The sequence below is a fragment of the Aulostomus chinensis genome, chromosome 13 (genome assembly GCF_037954235.1).
Source record: "Aulostomus chinensis isolate RoL2024-O1b breed Wild chromosome 13, RoL_Achi_v1.0, whole genome shotgun sequence".
Taxonomy (NCBI): domain Eukaryota; kingdom Metazoa; phylum Chordata; class Actinopteri; order Syngnathiformes; family Aulostomidae; genus Aulostomus; species Aulostomus chinensis.
This window is the reverse complement of record NC_141332.1, coordinates 5,914,094-5,934,843: the sequence shown is the minus strand read 5'-3', so window position 1 is coordinate 5,934,843 and position 20,750 is coordinate 5,914,094.

The following is a 20,750-nucleotide window of genomic DNA, read 5'->3' as shown; positions in this document are numbered from 1 at the left end:
CGTCCTTCAGGACCATCTGATGGTGCAACAAACTAGTTGCCTCAACAGAAGCTCAGACTAGAAGATCTTCAAAAAGACTCAGCACAGAACAGTTTTTTTCACCATACTTCTTACAGTGTGAGGTTTGTGCGACTATATAGTCAAGTACAGAAAACCACTTAGCCTACCCATCCACTGCTGCTTTAATATGCAGTCAGCATCTTCAGGCACACACACACACACACACACACACTCCCTGTATCTCTCTTCCTACTGTGGCTCACGTTGAACTCCTCAAAACCCCCCAACGAGCCGTGTTTTTTACACTCGCTGCTAACTCAGCTGTCCAGCAGGGTGACTTGCTGTTTTAGCTCACTTTGCCTCGTCATGCGTTTCCTACTTTTCTCACTTTTCATATTTATTATGCCACCTCAGTGAGCTCATGCAAAGCAGAGCTGTGCAGCGAGGAGAGGGCATCAAATTCAGAGGAGACAGAGAGAAAATGAGATCCTTTGCATCACAGAGCTCACATATAAGCGGTGCAACTCCTGCAATCGATGAAGAAAAGCATGTGGACCTTTCCTCTAAAGAGGGAGGAGCTCTGAGACTTGCAGGAGTCATTGGTGAGACCCTGAAGAAGCCGTCAGCTGTGTGATAGCTCTTTGTTCAGCACGGTGCTGGTGAGCCACCGGCCGGACAGCCGCTCCTCTCAGCTGCTTGTCCCAGATATCTCCTTCAGTCAGCAGCCAAAGCGTCTGACCTTCACAGGTGAGTGTTGGAATTTAAATCAACTGGTAAATGGAGAGTTTCACCCTCAGCTCATACAAATGGAGCAGAGCTTGAAAGTTCAGACAGACTCCACTCTCAGCCTGGCGGTATCAGCCCACCATCAGCTGCTCCCAGCTGACAGCCACTTATCTCCTTCCGGGCCTTCAGTTGGCTCAGCTGACCCTTTGAAGCAAATATTGTTCAAGGTGTCGAAGCTGCTTCGGTCTGCCTTGCCCTCTCCCATCCCCCGCACGCCGTTGTGCTGCGCCTCATGGTGGTCTCTTGTAGGCCGGTGGTGCTTGGCGAGCGCTCCGCTGTGTCTCGCTGCCTCGTACGATCCTTCACTGCGTGAAAAGCACTGTACTTTCTGTTTTCATGATCCTGGTGGGTGGTTCCTTCATGCACATAGTTCATTGTTTTGGGGGGAAACCTCCAGACCGCTTCTGAACACACGCTATCTTCCATCCAGTCTGCCACATATTCAGCATTCAGCTCTTCTGCAGAAGCGGCTCGATGGAGCCCAGCAGGCAAGAATATTGGAAAGATTCAGTCTGGTTTCTGCAAGAGAATTCATGAAGTCATCGCGCTTCTGGCATCACTTCATCTCCGACCCGGCACCACCAAAGCACCGTGACTCCTCGGGCAGGAGCTGAGGCTTGGCAGGCAGCCTGTATGGTGAGAGCTGGGAGGTAAATGGCGCTGAAGATCTCATGGCCCGTCTTAGCTGGGACCCTCGACTTGTTCATCCTCTCTTTCCTTCACTTCTTAGCTGCTTCACGCTGAGAGCAGTGCTCACGTCCTGTTGCTTCTTTATGTCCTGCAGAGGCAGAGCTGTGAGGGCCCACGAGGCCACGAGCAAAAGCCTCTCCACTGCCATCACGCAGGCCGAAGACTCCAGTATGCAAAATAGAACTGTCCAGTTTAATCCTGGTTCCAGAGAAAGCAGCCACTCCTGAGGATCCATGTTCCCCTGAAGCGCAGCTACACCTTGCTGGCTCTCCATGAAGCGACCCACTAATATCAGGCCTCCCTTCCTTGCTGAGTAGAGGTTCTCCCACAGGAACGCGCGTTCCTGCCAGCTCCTCCAACACTCTGACGGAGTGACCAAGGGCCGGACTCATCATCAGGCACTGACAAATCCATACAGAGATGCTTTACTCTGCAGAGCCACGAGGCTTTAAATCTTCACCTGAATTCAAGTTTGATCATCACAGCTACAGTTGGCGACTTAGCGGAGACGCTCCAATCACTTTAAAACCTGAAATGAGTGGAAGATGCAGTTTAAAATGAATCTTCAAAGGAAAATACACGACATGCCACCAAGTGTGTAAGCCTGCGAGTGATAACCCTGCCATGCTTCGCACCCCTCCAACACACTGCATCCACTCCTGCAGCTCCTCACTAATCCTCATAAACTTGTATGAAGCGCCTTCTAATTAATGCGAGGAATATCAGCACGCCCGTATATTTTGCATGTATGTGCATGCTTAATCTGAAATGAAACGATCTAACAAAAACATTCCGTCACACCCTCGCGGCCCTGTTGAGGAGGGGCCGCTGGTACTGCAACGCTCGCACTGATGCGGCGCAGGCACGCAGCTGTCCTCACTGGCGTAGGTCGACTTCTGCATTCATAACCAAGCGCTTCAGGAAGTGCATACGCGGATTAATGGCACAGAGAATTAATCTGCTCTGACTTTATTCCAATATGTGTACATTTCTCACTTTTAGCAGGAAAACCCTATTCTACACACCAGTGTCCGTGAGTTGTTGCGTTAGTGTGAGCCTGTTTATCTTGAACAAATTACCGTAGTTCAGACCTGTTAATTCTTCTTTTGCCTCACGGTCAGCTTTGTCAGAAAAAGCTTTATTTTGAAGGGTAACCATGGTGACTAATTGTGACTGGAAACGCAATCCTCATGCTGCACACCTCATTGTTTGTCTTTGTTGAGTGCTGTTAATGTGTTGAACCCCCTGGTGCTGCGTAAGCCCGGCTCAGCCTCCCGCAGGCTCCGCTGAGGAGAACAAGTTCAATCCCTGATCATGCAAAGTGACAGGAAGACGTCTGACATCGTCCCCTCCCAGAATTAAATGGTGTTTGTTCCACCAGGAAGTGCTCCTCAGACGACTGGCACAAGATTTGTGTTGGAAAAGGAGCAACACAAAGAAATCATAGGCTGAATACCACAGATTTACTGCTCGTGCAAGTGTCCGTCTCGCCAGTCATGCCTGGATGGGAAGAGCCGTGTGGGATCGTTGGCATTTTTCTGTGCCCTCATTCTTTGCCAGCAATGAATTTCAAATCTTTTATTCTGAAATCCAGAACTCGCTATGTTGTGTCCTGTGCTGAGCTCAGGCCAGATGGAGAGTCTGGGCTGATGAGCTGGTCTGAGGCAGGACGTGAGCTCTTGAGGCTGAGGCAGAGAGGAAGGAGGGGTCAGGCCCGGCTGATGCAGCAGAGTCGAGGATTTGAGTCTTGATGCAGAAGAAACTGTCACGTCATTCAGAAATGATTTGTTTAAAAAGGTAAAAGGACTTAAAGTCATCCAAAAACAGCGTTCATCTCCAACATTCAGCGATAAAACGTTTAAAATGTCAAGATTTCTCAGTGAATCTGGCGTGTTTGTCCACACACCGGCACCTCTGAATGTCCATTGTGTTCCAGCTCAGTGAGTCAGAACTCCAGTCAAACACTGAATCTTTTAAATGAATCTTTTCAGTCAACAGATTCAAGTTGTTCTGAAAGAACCGATTGTTCCCATCATTCAGGCCAGAGGGCGCCGCCCCGGCTCCAGCACACCTGGTTCCACTCAGGTGACCTCGCCAGGTACCGCGAGGGCAGCGTGATCGTGTATCACTCACGCCACTTTAATGTGTTGTGTTGATGTGTTTCAACTTCCTCGGTGTCGACTTTTGCCTCACAGACTTCCACTGGGAGGAGACAGCGTGGTCACACGCCTGTGCTGCAACGTTGCTCGTTGTAAAGTGAGACCGTTGCCAGCAAACAGAACAGAACAGAAAAGTTTGTCTCTGCAGACGTTTGAGGCATGAAAACTGGAAGGTAGCAACACAATCTTTATTCATATTTTAGCAGTTAGATGGTTCCGCCACAGTCTCATCAGATTTGGATCCTCTAAAAAGCTCCTGGCTCCTCGCTAGCAAGTCCGTCTCCATCTCTGCGATCGGGAGACGGAGGCCAGCGCACGGCTGAGCCTGGCGCCAGAACACAGACATCAGCTCAGCAAGTCACTGCAAGGAGACACGATTATATCCTCCTGAGAAGGTTCAGGTCTGCTGAGGCTGAGCAACCGAAAACCCTTTGAAAGGTTTCATCAAAATAGAAACGTGTGATTTACAGCAGCTCCAAATGCTCCAGCGTCTCATCTTCACTGGAACCAGGAGCCGGTGATTCATGCAGCGTAGAAAAGAGGAGAGTGTGCAGTTCTGTAGAATCTCGAGGGTCAGGTGCTCAGGAGGGGTGTGTAATCAGTCACATGATCTGAGGGAGTCTGTGGGTCTGAAAAAAACAAGTGCAGCAACAAGTGTTTTATCCTCTGCGGTTCTACCGTTCCCGTGTGCGCCCTGAGCACGCTCTCCTTCAGAGCTAATGACTGTACATATGCCCACTTTGTAAAACATGTCATATAATTTCATTAATTGCTTCATGGAAAAAATAAAAGTGAAATACAGGACTTGAAGCACGACTCCCTGGGACAAGCCCTCCAGCGTCGGTCGGATGTGTCTGGATTAAACGCGTCCAAACACCCTGCAGGATCTTTTGTACGCTGCCTATAATTCCAGGAGACTTGTTTTAGCCTGGAGCAGAATTCAAGATTATATTCAGCTTGTTTTTTCTGCTCTTGTTTTTGTTCCAGCTTCCTCCTTAACCCTTTACCAGCCAAAGTCTCTGTAGTGCTTGAGCATTTTATTGCATTTTCGTTGAATCCCAGCATCTTCAGATTCAGAGTATCAAAGCCTCCCAGCAGGGATTCAGTTTCACATTCAAGGTCAGGATGTCAGAGCCTCTGGGAGGATCCTCCAGCTGCTCCATCGCCTCAGGACGCTGTAGACCTCTGTTCGCGACCGCAGCGGCGGACGACGAGCCTCAGCTGAGCTATGTGTCCCGTTGGGGCTCTTTTTTGTTGGGTGTCTTTTTCCAACTGTTCTGGTGTCTTTAAAGGAGGGAACTTTGTCCTGAGGAGCTTTTATGAATGAAAAGCTTAACCTGATCTCTTAGTTGCGATCATGCCTCCATGCCAGCGACGGTCCGGTCTGAAGGCAATGTGCTGGCAGGTTGTCCCCAGTAAGATGGCATCTCCGAGGGCCTTGAGAGAACAAGCGTCCACTGAGGGACTGGAAAGTGCTGGTGGTCAAAGAAGCCGGTTCTTTGTCTGGTTCCAACTCAGGCGCTGGCACTCGTCCCAGAACCGCCTCGGGGGAAAAGGGTTCATGATGTCAAACGGACTGGGACCAAAGGTGAACTTTACCATGGAGACTAACGGTGACGTCTCCACGTGGACCAGGAGCGTCTTACAAGCTGGTGAATACATCTGAGCTGTAATGAGCACCGGGCTTGATTCTACACCCTCAGATGACACTGATTTCACCACCTTCACACATCAGACGCGAGCTCCTGATAGATAAAACATGACCCACTGCAGCGCAAACCTGCTGACGCAGGGTTCTACCATTTAATAGAAACGCAGTTTTCCAAATCTGATGCAAACCTGGGAAAACCATACAATCAGAGGCAGAATCCCGTCTGGGCCTCAGCGATGAGAGCTGAGCTGCCGAGAGAATCTGTGAGGACATTTTGCAAGAAAAGATGCCGAGCCGCACACTTTCTTCTCTCCAAGACATTTAGACCTTCGCTTTCATGTGCAGCCACATAAATTACAGAAACACAAGCAGTGGGATCTGAGCACACAGGCAGTTACACGCAATGCATTTATAATGCCAGTGTTTCGAAGCACCCCCCCACACACACACACACACACACACACAGACACACACACTTAGAACCTAGAACTTGAATATCACAACATCATCAGGAACAAAACTTGTTGCGGTCCTCAGGAGTTTCCTTTGATAATCTTCACATTCAGAGATTATTCATTTATACCCAGAGTTTAATAATCCTAATCCAGCGAGTTTGACTTCAACTGTGTGTGTGTGAACATGCTAAGTGTGTGTTATATTCCCAGTTTCCACCTTGACACATATGCCTGTGAAGCATCAGACATTCATCTAAGCTAACAGGTGGAGCGCTGCTCAGTGTGTCCTCACATGTGGGGGTAATTCATCAGTTTGCACTTATCAGCACCGTTATGGGATCAGCATACACACACACACACACACACACACACACACACACACACACACACAGATATTTCAGTTACAATAGGGAGTAGGGCTCTGATTAAACGTCTCCTCTTAACTTGCTCGGATAAAAAGCTGCTTTATTAAATGTCTTTCTATTCAAGCTTCCATCGATTCATACACGAGGCCTTTCAAAAAATCTATTTCCTGGCTGCACATGAAGCCTTATCTCCTGCAGCTCAGAGAGACTTTGACTCCTGATTTGTTCTCTTGTATTGATTGTCCAACACTTCCCTCATTTCCTCTGTCACGGCTGTGCGAACAAGAGTGACGAGAGGTGTGAAGTGCATCATTAAGAGCTTCTGTGAAAATGTAAATATGGGAATTATAAAAACATATGTCAGGAAACACAACAAGATTAAGCCGGGCTCACGCTACAGGGTTCTAAATCATGACGGATCTTGAGCTAAGGGTGCATCTAATCTCGCTCACGTTGAACATGATTGGGAAGCACGTCAGGATACTGTTGATTGTTCCACCTGGACACAGCAAGGCGGCGCTTCCTTCGTCCCTCGTGGTCTCGTGTGTTCTTTCCATTCCAGCCAAGTGCCTCTGCCGTGGGCACCACCTGATACGCGGGGGTTGGTGCTGTTTCTACCAGCAGCAGAGCAGCGTCACCACACATGAACTGAGGACTATTCTGGTCTAAAAGTCGCTGGTGTTCCTCGGTTGTTCACTTCGCTACAGATTCACATGCGCGTGATGTGAGTTTGTTGTTTGACCTGCCAGCGAAGAACCAAAAAGAGACTTGACAGCTGCCCTCCTAAACATTTCCATCCGGGACGCTGTGAACTCTGCTGTGAACTCTGCTGTGAACTCTGCTGTGAGGGTTAGCATTTTAGCGTTCATTATTTTTGCCACACACTTTCATTGTTGAGTTGAATCTGCTGCTGAAGTGCAATCATAACAATAACAGCTGCAGTATTTATGTGATAGTAATAACGACTTCTGCTGTACTGAAATATTTCTCATAAACTCGTTCATATGGAAATCATATTATATTACCTCATTTTCCATAAAATAAGCATCATTTTCATTCATAAATAAAAACGCATAGCCCAGCTGTGAATGTGAGCTATGAAATTTTCATCAGTCACACTGGTTTTGAAGAGTCATCAACATCTGGCAGCAGGTGGAGGAGGGGCAAGCCCAGCAGGCGAGGCTCTCCCGTGCGGAACGGCACCACTGGAAATTCGAATCATTCAGGATATTCATCACTAAACTGTTAAAGAGCAGTTGAATCTACATCAGAACTGGAAGTTTTTAATGTGTATGTTTGTGTTCATGTCTAATCTGCATGTTGGGGTGAAGGACTGGCAACTGCGGAGGTGGCAAGATGGTAACAGTTCAGTTCGCTTAAGAGGCTAAAACAGTTGGTATGGCTTCATCTTCTGCGACTGTGCAGCGAGCTTCAGTGTTGGAGCGCTTGCTGACACCACATTATGAGCTGATCATATCTGATTTGACCTGATCAGGTAATCCAGACCTGCTCAGCTCGCTGCGTGCCTGCCTGCAGTGCTGCACCCACGTGGGCTTCCACAGCTTTGATCAGCAGCAAAGAGCGAGGAACGCAGAAGGAACAAGCACTGTGTGGGCCACTGACAGTGGAAATGAAAGCAGAACAGAGGAGAGCTGAGAGATTTCAAAACTCCAGGTGAGACGCACATCAGACTTCATCCACACAGGAGAAATGGAACCAGTTTGCCTTAAATTCTGAAATCATCCCCTCATTCCTGCGACATTCTTGGCTTTTGCTCTGATTAAGAAGAAGGGGAGTAAAAACCCATCGGTGCCCGAGTGACTGGTTATCACCTTTGATTCCTGGAGACGGGCATAACGCCGAAGTCTCACTGAGCCCCGCCAAACCACGTGGGAGGGACGAGCTAAGAGAGGGACAAGCTACGGGGAGAGAGAGAGAGAGACGTTTCCTATGCTCAGAGAGCTCAAATTAATCATTTCATCTTCACCCATTCACCACTTCCCTGGCTTGGGTTTGGCTGTTTTTCACCCAGTTGGATCCTTCATGTTGATGCGCCCGTCAAGAACAGAAGTCCAGAACACTGCTGTTGTCCCTTCGCGACCTGATCAGGTTCCAGCATCTTTCAGGGGAGAAAGTGTCAACCTTGAACCTGCGGTGGTTCTGTGCAGATGAAGCCAGACCAGCGAAGCTGCTGGGACGGTGGACTGGGAGCGCTGGCGGCACTGCACGCTAAGTTCTCGCTCAACCTGAATGTTCCCATCGTCCATCATCCATGGTCATCTTCCGCTTATTCCTTACTAGTAAGGGGGGGCTGGAGCCTATCCCAGCGTCAACGGGCGAGAGGCGGGGTTCACCCTGGACAGGTCGCCAGTCCATCGCAGGGCCAACATACAGAGACGAACAACCATTCACACTCACATTCACACCTACGGACAGTTTAGAGTATCAATCAGCCTCGTCCCCAATTGCATGTTTTTGGATGGTGGGAAGAAGCCGGAGTACCGGAGAGAACCCACGCAGGAACAGGGAGAACATGGAGACTCCACACAGAAAGATCCCGTGCCCGAGCCGGGACTCGAACCGAGAACCTTCTTGCTGTGAGGCCACAGTGCTAACCACTGCACCACCGTGCAGCCCCTATATATTCCTACACACATTAAGGGTCGCGGGGGGTGGAGCCTATCCCAGCATCAACGGGCGAGAGGCAGGGTTCACCCTGGACAGGTCGCCAGTCCATCGCAGGGCCAACATAGAGAGACGAACAACCATTCACACTCACAGTCACACCTACGGTCAATTTAGAGTATTCAATCAGCCTCGTCCCCTCTTGATGTCTTTGGACTGTGGGAGGAAGCTGGAGTACCCGGAGAGAACCCACGCAGGCACAGGGAGAACATGGAGACTCCACACAGAAAGATCCCGTGCCCGAGCCGGGACTCGAACCGGGAACCTTCTTGCTGTGAGGCCACAGTGCTGACCACTGCACCACCGTGCAGCCTGAATGTTCCCAAATTGTGCAAATTTGAAAAAGGAGAAGAAGGTGCATCACTCAGCACCAGCCTCCGCTGGGGGGACGAACACCACCTTGAATCTGTCCGTGTCTTTGCGTCATGAGTACGTGGCTGCTTTTGTCAACCACACGTCAGCTCCTGTTTCTGTCTGTTGGAACTCGTTCCAAACATTCCAGTGACATTTTTATTATTATTTTCTGTTCCTGACTTTCTTTGGTGAAACTTCCTTGAATTTACAAGTCTGTGTCTTGTTACCTTCCAATGCTCTGCTGATCTCTCATGCAGCAGTGCGAGCAGGGGGCGGGGCTTAGACCACAGTGCAAACACTGTTCAGCTGGTGGTGTTGTTGTGAATGTTTCTGTTGGTTTTCTTCAGGCTTCAGCTTTAATAAGCGTGTTCAGAGTCAGAGTTGGCATGGAGTGGCATTCCATTTGCTGGTTCTCACTTCACCCACGACCAGCTTCTGCAGAAAGTCAAATTTTGTGATGGCGGCTCTCATCAGACTCCTGAATGACCACCACTGTCCTGCAGACACCCCCCCCCCCCCCCCCGTTCTTCAACAAACAAATCTTTCAACTGAACAAAACCCACATAGACGGTGCAGATCTATGGGTGCAGTACGGGCAGCGCTTCACCCGAAGAAACCCAGCTGCTCGTTCCTCCATTTGCAGGGCCTGCAAGTCTGATGCCGCCACTTCCCGTTTCTGCAACTAGGAGCTCAAAGAGTCTGTGGATCACTGATCACAGCTGGATTAGGAGGACCTGGATTATATGATGATGACCTGGAGAGTTTGTGAACAGACCTTGTGGACCATTTAGCCGTTGTTAGCCATCAGTCTCCTTTAGCTACAGTCCATGCTAAATGTAAGTGTTTGGCTCTTCCTGCATTTTGGAGTTAGGAAGCAGCGATGCAGGAGGGAGGAAATGTCTGTGAGCTCGACTCACACACAACTGGACACAATTGGTGTCCACCAGTCTGTCCATGAACCGACTCACCGTCACAACCACACCCTCGACCTCGTCCCAACATGTGGAACTGAAGTTGAACAGTTGTATTTCCACAGAACGCTTTTATCAGAGCACCAATCAATCACTTTGGAATTTATTCTAATCAACTACACTCCACTCAGGAAAACAGTGGTTTCCAGATGTTTGTCTGATCAGGCTGTAGCTAGATTTAAGGAAGCGATTCCAGTGGCACTTAATTCAGTGTCATGTCCCATTGTTACAGAGGACACTGTTGTCAACCTTTGTCCCTCCCAAATTGATCATTTTATCGATAGTGCACCTTAGGATCAACTTTGGACTCAATTGCCCCACTAAAAACTAAATCTATAAATCCAATGAAACAAGCACCTTGGTACAATTCAGAAACCAGACAGCTTCAACAAAAAACCCAGCAGTTAGAGAGAATATGGCGCTGCTCCAAACTGAAGGAGTCTCACATCATCTGGCAAGACAGCCTTAAAAGTGAAAAGAAAGCCCTTGGTAGAACCAGAGCAGCCTGCTACTCAGCACTAATAGAGGAACACAAGAACAATCCAGGTTCCTCTTCAGTCCTGGAGCCAGACTGACAGAGAGCCACAGCTCTACTGAACCAAGTAGTCCTGTTTCCCTGGGCAGCAAAGAGTTCATGGACTTCTTTAATGACAAAATTGTCCTTATTAGAGACAAACTTCTGCTGGAGGCCTGTCTGAAGGACAGGAAAACATGGAGGACCCGTGATTTCCTTTATTAAACTCTGATAAACTGAAGTCATTGTGCTGGGCCCAAACACCTGAGGACCACCTGATCTGATGAGACAGGTACCCTGGATGGCACCACCTTGGCCCCCAGCACCACCTTAAGGAACCTAGGAGTTCTCTTTGACCAGGACCCTTTAACTCCCACATTCAACAAATCTCCAGGATGCCTTCTTCCATCTACGTAACATCGCTAAGATCAGACACATCCTGGCTCAAGAAGATGCAGAAAAACTAGTCCCTGCTTTTGTCACTTCCAGGCTGGATCACTGCACCTCCCTCCTACCAGGCTGGACTAACAGGTCCCTAAAGACTCTCCAAGCTGGTCCAGAACGCTGCTGCCACGTGTTGACTAGAACTGGTAGCAGAGACCAGGTCTCTCCTGGACTGCTTCTCTGCATGGCTCCCTGTCAGATTCAGAACAGAATTTAAAATTCTTCTTCTACCATCAAAGTCCTCAACAGTCAGGCTCCTTCATCCCTGACAGAGCTCCTAGTCCCCTATGATCCAGCTAGAACCCTTCACTCCCAGGATGCAGGGTTCCTGCTGGTTCCTAGAGTTCTAACAGTAGAATGGAGCCAGAGCCTTCAGCTATCAGGCTCCCCTCCTGTGGAACCGTCTCCCAGTTTCAGTCCAGGACCCAGACCCCCTCTCTAGGTTTAAGAGCAGACTTAAGACCTCCTTGTTGATCAGGCTTATAGTCAGGACTGCTTAGGCTGGCCCTTAGATCTGCTGCTATAGGCTCAGACTGCTGGGACCTCCCATGATGCACTGGGCTTCTCTCTCCTCCTCCTGTCCTCAGACGTGTTACTAACTCCTCTTCTTCTCCCCTCATCCCAGATCCTGGTGCTGCTGGAGGAGGCTCCAGACCTGAAGAGGCTCCACCTGCCACCCGTAGCTCCACCTGCTCATGTCCCTGTCTGTCCATCAGTCTCTCCTCCTTTCTCTCTCTCTTTATCTCTGTCCCTCTCTTTCCTTCTGTCTCTCTGTCCTCCTCCATTCTCTGTCTTTGTCTCTGTCCATCAGTCTCTCCTCCTTTCTCTCTCTCTTTCTCTCTGTCCCTCTCTTTCCTTCTGTCTCTCTGTCCTCCTCCATTCTCTGTCTTTGTCTCTGTCCATCAGTCTCTCCTCCTTTCGCTCCCTCTTTATCTCTGTCCTTCTCTTTCCTTCTGTCTCTCTGTCTTCCTCCATTCTCTGTCTTTGTCTCTGTCCTGCTCTCCTGCTCTCTCTCCGTCCCCACTGATCCTGGATCTGCTCCACCTTCCTGCTGGTAAAGGAAGGTTCTGGTGGCTGCTGTTGCAGGATGTGCTTGCTGATGGAGAATTGTTGGGTGGAGGTTCATTGAAGGAGGGAGGTGCTGGACCTGCTCTACTTGGACAGAGTCAGGACAGAACTTTGGTTGGGATTTGGCGCCGTACAAATAAAACTGACTTGACTTGACTTTACTTGACTTGACTCCTGTTAGTGAGTGCATGAAAGGTAAAATGCTGTTTCTGGGTGAAGAACTGCTTTGAGGCTCAGCCCTCACGCAGACGGACTCACATCCCCGTGGTGCATTCAGACACTCAGACCAGGCTCCCAGGTGACGGCACACTTTGAAGTGCTGATCTTCTCCCGCGTGTTCATCCTCCTTTGCTAAGCAGCGATCTGTTCGCTGCTCCCCAACGACTCTCGCTCCAATGCCAGCCAACAATCCCTCCGCGCCTCCTCCCCAGTCTAGTCTTCTACTTGTGGTGTTCCTCCTGTTTACCCTCTGATCGTCTGCCTCGTCCACGTCTCCCACCTGGACTCCTTCTCTCTGGACTTCTCCTCCTACTTCTGTTGTCTTTCTATATTTCATGGAATTTCATCTGCCTCTATCAGTCTCTCTCAGCCCTGTGTCCCTCTTTCACTCCCCAACTATCGCCCATGTTGCGTCGGTCTAATCCTCCCTCTCCCTTGAAGCGCCCCTCTGTTGGTTCCAGCTCCTGCCCTTTCTTACATTGATCACAATTTTTTTAGCAGTGATTTCCGCCTGCTCAGTCCTAACAGAGTGGCAGGTTTGGCATTTTTAAGACATCTAGCAAATCTAGCAAAACAAAAAACTCTTAGTCTGGGGAGACGAGCATTTCACGCTTCGGCAATTCATCTCCTGTTAGCAGTCGTTAGAGGAGTATAAGAAACAAATTAGCTGGCTTGTAATTTCATCTTGCTGTGGCGGTTTACTGCCTCACAAGAACCCTTCACCAGGCATTGGTTTGCACACCGAGCGTTCACCAGGGCCAACCGTGTCCAGACACCGGCACGCAGCCGTAACACCGCCGTAGTGACGCATGTTTACCCTGGAAGCTGACGATGTTTCATAAAGCACAGAGCAGCAAAAGGACTTCTTCTGAACAGCTGCTACAGAGTTTTGTCGTCGTGCTGTTCTGGGGCAGATTTGACTCCGATGGGGACGATCTTTCAGATCCACATCAGGGGTCAATTCAAGGAAAACTGGCTTCAGAGAATCGTGTAACTGTGTTCCATGTGTGGTGATTTTAGGAGAAGCTGGGAAACTGCCAGTGCCCCTCACTGGTTCCGATGGATTAAAATGTTACGAGGGAACCTTTTTTCAAGCTGGACCCTGTTTTCATAACTTCTTCATGGTCATGTCTCTCTAAACAAGGACTCTTCTGACTCCTGCACATTTCACCAGTATTCTACCAGCGACACAGCTCCAACCAATCAATCGTGTGACGTTGACTTAACTTGATGTGAACCGGAGAAGCAGGAGAGAAGTGGACTGAGACCTTGAGACCACGTGGAACCACACAGCAGCGCCGTGCCGCCGTCACCTCTGCTTCCTCTGCCTCGCTCTCTGTTAGTTCTGGTGGCTGAGTTGCTGCTCTGATCTGTTGCGGGCCTTCTGCTCACGCTCAGTCCCTCTCGGACCATCTGGGCTCCCACTGGCGAGCTGCTCTGTAATGAGGTCGGGTGCTTTTTGCTCACATCACTATCTTGAAACAGCATGAAGCGTTTGTGACTTTGACATTGGAGTTGATAAGGTGATTTCTTTGTTTTGCTGTTTTTTTAATAGAGAGGAACGAGTTCCAGGCGTGCAGTTACGTCCCTGCAGCAAATATCACAGGACATCGAAGCAACAAATGGAAACTGTCGATGTAAACCTGACAGGACAGACAATCTCTCCCAGGGACACAGAATGAAACTTTTTGTTTCTGAAATAAACTCATACGACAAGCGAGAATCGGGTTTCTGTGCTCCATCGAATGAATCGGGCCACTGACTCTTTACTGGGGATGGAAGCTGGTGGGCAGAGACTTCACCTCACACACGCGAGCTTCATACACAGACAACGACAAGCGTCAGTCTGCTCCGGACTCCATCCTGGTGAAGCTTGGTTTGCTGAGTACAAGGGACTGGACAGACCCAGACCCAGAGCCACATCTAGACCCAGGTCTAGGTCTGGGGCAATGGGTTGGAAAAATTGAGCCCTAGAAGGTAAACATGAGTAGAATGAAGTCCTACATCCTAACCAAGTCAATACAGTCACACTGAAAGGTGGATTTTTGTCATATTTGTGTGTTGAAAGGTTTGTAAATTTGGAAAAAAAAAAACATTTTTTGGCGCGGAGCCCTGCGGAGCCCTGCGGAGCCCTGCGTCCTGGCCAGGGTTCCACGATATGTCTGAACATTTCTTTCAGAGTATTTTTTTCATCAAAGCTGAAGGCGTTTCCTTTCCTCTGAAAGATGCTTGATGACTCATCCTGCCCTTTGTGGCGTGTGTCCATTTTTCATCCAATGAAAATGCTTTCTTGGATTTTTAGACCCCTCCCACATCCATGGTGTCATGCACAGCAGTTGTACACCTTTAGCATGATTGGCTCAAGTCAACGCCAATCAAAAATCCTGGAGAGTGAATTAGCGCTCTGAGCTCAAAAGGCCTTCAAGGCTCTTCAGTGCGAATGTGCTGCAGTTCTTGTTGGGTGGTTGGGCTGCGCAGCATCCTGACACCTGAGGAGTCTCAGTGAGACGCCGCACCGCTGCAGCTCCTCAACAAGAGCAGCTACTCGGTTCACTGTGAGGAATAGTAGCAATTGATACAGTTTATACTGAATTAAAACCTTATTCAAATTCACATAAAGCTTTAATGGACTTCCTCTGAAGCTTCTCGCTGCCATTAATAAACCAGTAACTGTAACATAACATTTCATTTCCTCTTTGACTCAGCAGTAATTGTAGTTTATGTTTAATGCAGCAGAAGAGAGATGATTACAATATATTACATGTTGGCCTGTTTAAATGTGAGCTGAGCGTGGAGAGGGAGGCTGGTAACTGGAAGCTGCCTCTTGCTGGGTTCTATACCAACCATGGAATTGGGTTCTGTACACGTATCAAACCCCACACCACATTAAGGCTGTGAACGTACATTTCTACATGCAGTCACTGAAGGACAATTAAACACAGCACAGGGATACAAGAGGGAGGAGGAGAGGAGTGAGAACGGAGGAGGAGAAGGAAGAAGAACAGAAAGTCAGGAAAATCCTGGGTATCGGAGGCACAGGAGATCTCTCTCTCTCTCTACGACTAATTCTCTCCTGATCTCTCGCTCTCGTCCTCATTTAGAAAAGACTTGTTCACTCCCCCTCCCTCTGACACACACGCCCACATGCTACACACTACCGCAACACACACTCTCTCACAAAACATTGCAAACACCCACACTGACAATTTCTCTTCCTTTCTTACACTCACACACACACATTCACACATGCAAGAAAACAGAAGAGGAAGAAGAAGCGGAATAGCCCCGAGTGTTTGCAGCCCACACTGGTTTCCTATGTGTGGATAAACCTACACACACAAACAGCGATCTGAGACACAGGAAAAATTATATTTTGTCTTTTGATCCAAAGCCGTTTGATTTTCTCCGCCTCGCCTGCACAGCCACTTAGCAGCTGTGCGCTTGTGTAACCAGTCTGTGCCGTTTTGTACTTGCAGCGTTGGATTTCTTTCAGCCTGCTTTCTGTTCTCAGCAGCTGAGCTTTGTTGTACATTTCTTAATGTTGTGGATCCCAGACATCTACACCAGGCTCCAGAACTGGTCGAGAGGAGAGTTTGTCCCAGGAAGGCCAACAGAATGATCATGTCACTATTTAATTGTGTAACAGCCGAGTGTGCGCAGAGAGCCGCTGCTGCTGACAGTGAAGCCTGCCATCACGTGCAGTCAGAGCCGTGGCTGGGGGCCAGACTCTGGTTAAAGTCTTATTTTGTTTTAAGCTGTTTACGGGAAGCTTTGATACTCGTGCATGCTGGAAATAAAGCTGTTAGGGATGTTTCCTCCATGACGGAGCACTAGAGGGTAAACCAGGAGGACCTGAAGTCCCTCCAGTCTCCGAGCTGCGTCCTCTGCACCTGACGAATGAGTGATGAAGAGCGACGCTTCAGTCCATACTCATGTATTTAGCCTCCGAGCTCACGAAGATGTGTCTTAACTGTAGAATGCAGAAAAGGGGCGTGGCCACCATCTGACCACCAGTGAGCGGCTGTACAATGCAGGTCTGCACACACCGGTTTTGGGTTTGGGTGCGAGTTTTAGGACCTGAGGAGACCGCTACTATCCAACACCAGAACTGTAACACAACAAGCAGGATCCGCACTAAATCAAACCTGTTGTATTTGTGTGTGTGTGTGTGTGTGTGTGTGTGTGCGTGTGTGTGTGTGTGCGTGCGAGAGAGAGCGAGACTCAGGAGGCTGAACAGGTGCAGTCAAAGCAGGTCAGCACTGAACAGACACAAAAGCAGGTAGCCAACAAAAAACTGAACAAATAGGCCGTGCAGATTAAACCCTGCGCTGAAAGAGCAGCACACACCAGTGGGGTGGGTCAGGTGGCAATGGACAGGTGTGGGTTTATGTGTGGGTTGTTAGCCTGGACTCAAGCCCACTATTACCACCCTCTAACTGGATCACTTACTGGAAAAGGCCAGGAATATAGAAGGAGGAAGACAAAAGCAGCTGATGAAGAGAAAAGCAAGCGTAGCAGACAGAGACTGACACGACAAACTGAACTCTCAGGCTGACAGGTTTGTTGTGAGCCACCCTGGGAGACGCGGATCCACTCATCCTGGAGGCACCAACCATGTGATGCAGCTACACAGAATCCCAGGCCACAAGCAAGTGAACACACAGCATCATCGCTATGTCTTCGGCCTGCGTGTGGTTGCCACGGTGATGATGACCAACAATAATGAGCTACACTCGATTCCATGCAATTGCAAAAACTAAAAACAGGAGAACAGAAGCATGTGAACACAGTCGCGGTCGCAGTCGTGGTCATGGCGAAAGTTCAAAAATAACGATGCACAATTAAGAGTCCAAAACTGATCGCGAAAAGTACGTTTGTGGAGGAAGTTAGCTGACAAAACGTTCCAGTGAATCACATTTTTACTGGAACTTGTGATCCCAAGAGGGTCACTGCTGATTGGTGCGTCGGATTACAAAGTTTGTGTCATATTTAGTACACAAACCACATCTGACCTTCTAGTTGAATACATGTTTATAGAAAGGTTCAGACATAACAAGGAAGAAACACCAGACCTCTAATTATTAAAGAATATCCTGTACATCAGCGGCCCGGTGGAGCAGTGGTCCTCACTGTGGCCCCACAGCAAGAAGGTTGTGGGTGGAGCCCCGGCTGCAGCACGGGGTCTTTCTGTGTGAGTCTCCATGTTCTCCCTGTTCCTGCTGGGTTCTCTCTGGTACTCCAGCTTCCTCCACAGTCCAAAGACATCAAGAGGGACCAGGTTAATCCAGACTCTAAATTGACCGTAGGCGTGGCTGGGAGAGCCAATGGTTGTCTGTCTCTATGTGTTGGCCCTACCATGGACTGGTGACCTGTCCAGGGTGAAGGCTGCTGGGATAGGCTCCACCCCCACCACCCTCAACAGGAGAAGAGGGAGAAGATGGAGGGATGGATGATGGATGGATCCTGTACATCACACACACACACACACACACACACACACACACACACACACACACACACACACTTTTCAGGTAAATGCAGGACTTGGATGGAGGTGTCCCACTGACTCGTGTTGTGGTTGCAATGATCTTCAGTTCTGATTCCAGCTCAATCAAATCAGAGGCTGAATAACTGACGAGCAAGGAACTGAACACACGTGGGCGTCAGAATGGGAGACAAAGATTTGCAGCTTGTAATCGGGTGAAAATGTGTGAGTGAAGCACTGCAGAACTACAGAGCTGCAGCCGAGGTTTGAGTGGCAACCGTGGGCCTGTTAGTTTGGCATCAACGGAACACGATCAGCAGAAGGAGCAGAAACCCAGGAAACAGTCCACCAGTGACAGTAGAGGGAGCAGAAACCCAGGAAACAGTCCACCAGTGACAGTAGAGGGAGCAGAAACCCAGAAAACAGTCCACCAGTGACAGTAGAGGGAGCAGAAACCCAGAAAACAGTCCACCAGTGACAGTAGAGGGAGCAGAAACCCAGTAAACAGTCCACCAGTGATATTAGAAGGAGCAGAAACCCAGTAAACAGTCCACCAGTGACAGTAGAGGGAGCAGAAACCCGGAAAACAGTCCACCAGTGACAGTAGAGGGAGCAGAAACCCAGTAAACAGTCCACCAGTGACATTAGAAGGAGCAGAAACCCAGTAAACAGTCCACCAGTGACAGCAGAGGGAGCAGAAACCCAGTAAACAGTCCACCAGTGACATTAGAAGGAGCAGAAACCCAGGAAACAGTCCAACAGTGACATTAGAAGGAGCAGAAACCCAGGAAACAGTCCACCAGTGACAGCAGAGGGAGTAGAAACCCAGTAAACAGTCCACCAGTGACAGCAGAGGGAGCAGAAACCCAGTAAACAGTCCACCAGTGACATTAGAAGGAGCAGAAACCCAGTAAACAGTCCACCAGTGACATTAGAAGGAGCAGAAACCCAGGAAACAGTCCAACAGTGACATTAGAAGGAGCAGAAACCCAGGAAACAGTCCACCAGTGACAGCAGAGGGAGCAGAAACCCAGGAAACAGTCCACCAGTGACATTAGAAGGAGCAGAAACCCAGGAAACAGTCCACCAGTGACAGCAGAGGGAGTAGAAACCCAGGAAACAGTCCACCAGTGACAGCAGAGGGAGCAGAAACCCAGGAAACAGTCCACCAGTGACAGCAGAGGGAGTAGAAACCCAGGAAACAGTCCACCAGTGACAGCAGAGGGAGTAGAAACCCAGGAAACAGTCCACCAGTGACAGCAGAGGGAGTAGAAACCCAGGAAACAGTCCACCAGTGACAGCAGAGGGAGTAGAAACCCAGGAAACAGTCCACCAGTGACAGCAGAGGGAGTAGAAACCCAGGAAACAGTCCACCAGTGACAGCAGAGGGAGTAGAAACCCAGGAAACAGTCCACCAGTGACAGTAGAGGGAGCAGAAACCCAGGAAACAGTCCACCAGTGACAGTAGAGGGAGCAGAAACCCAGGAAACAGTCCACCAGTGACAGCAGAGGGAGCAGAGAACTCTCACAACCTCACGCTTCCTCTTCATAACTCGTTCTCGTGACCTCTCAGGCTCAGGAGAATTTCTTTGAATTTGCCACAAACCTTCACTGGGACTCAAGGATGACCTGAAACACTTTTCTGGTCAAAGGTCAAGGTCACCCCCTCGCGACGTCCTCGGTGTGAGGGGTCCAGCCAGGGATCCCCAGTGTGGAGCGAGGAGTGTACTTCACCCAAGACGCTCTCACCCATAGCCCTCGACAAGTCTGGTTGTGGGTCAGAGTTCGGGTACGAATGTGTTCCTCTGTCTGTTTGTCCTCAGTTAAATGTGCGACTTCAAGGAGAAACACCAGCACTGGGCTTCTTGGCTGGGGGGCGCAGGGGCTTCTGCCTGAACAGCCCACATATCCACAGACCGATCCAAGACTCAGGCGTCGGGATGGAGGGAAACAATGACGAAAAGAAAGAATTCATGGTCCAGGCAGGGCATTTGACAGGCTCGTCTATCGGAAATAGATTTTAAATCGATGTCCCCCCTCCCTCAAAGGCTCAGGAGGACAGAGAAGTATTGACTGATAAACTGAACCGGCCTCCTCCTGGCATTTCATTCCTCTCTTAATTCCCATTTCCCTCTGTCCATCTCTCGTCACTCCCACCTGCCTCCGCCATCTCCCCCTCTCTCTACCCCCTCCATCACCCTCCACCTGAAGACCCAGCGGGCCCTCCCTCTCTCCCTAAATCTCCATCCATCCATCCTTCTCATCTCCCTCTTTATCCTTCACAAATGGAAACATCATAGAGAATTGGCAGGTACTCCAGAGATAGAGAGTGGGCAGACAGAGAGAGAGAGGGAGGGAGCATGAGGGAGAGGTAAAGAGGGGAGGAGAGCCAGAACAAAAATGCTCTCACATCTAATTTTCAGATGGTGGTTTCTGTTTGCTGTGAATAATTTAGAGTCTCTCTCTCTTCTGCATGTTGGGCATCTGATAGACATGTTTATTTAATGATGCCTTCCATCAAATATGTAAAAAAAAAAGAAAAAGAAAGAAAAAAGCCGCTCTGATTGTTCAGAAATGACCGTGACATGCTATAAATGAGCACTGGTGAGAATACACACCCCTCCGCTCATTTGTCTGGACTCCAAAACACAGCATCATGTCAGTGTTGGCTTTGCTGGCGACTGCAGGGTCCTCCGCTGTGGGGCCGCGGGTCAGGCTCAGCTGCACCCAGCAGGCTGGCTGGACTCGCCGGTGCAGAGGCAGCGCGGGAGCCCTGCCAGCACCAGGCACTAACATCAAGCAATGATTAACAAACAGGATCTTAAAGCAGCAAATAAGCCTGAAGGGGGGTGAACGGTAGCTGGTCTCCAAGAGGGAGATGCTTCTCCCCTTCTGAAGCCGTGC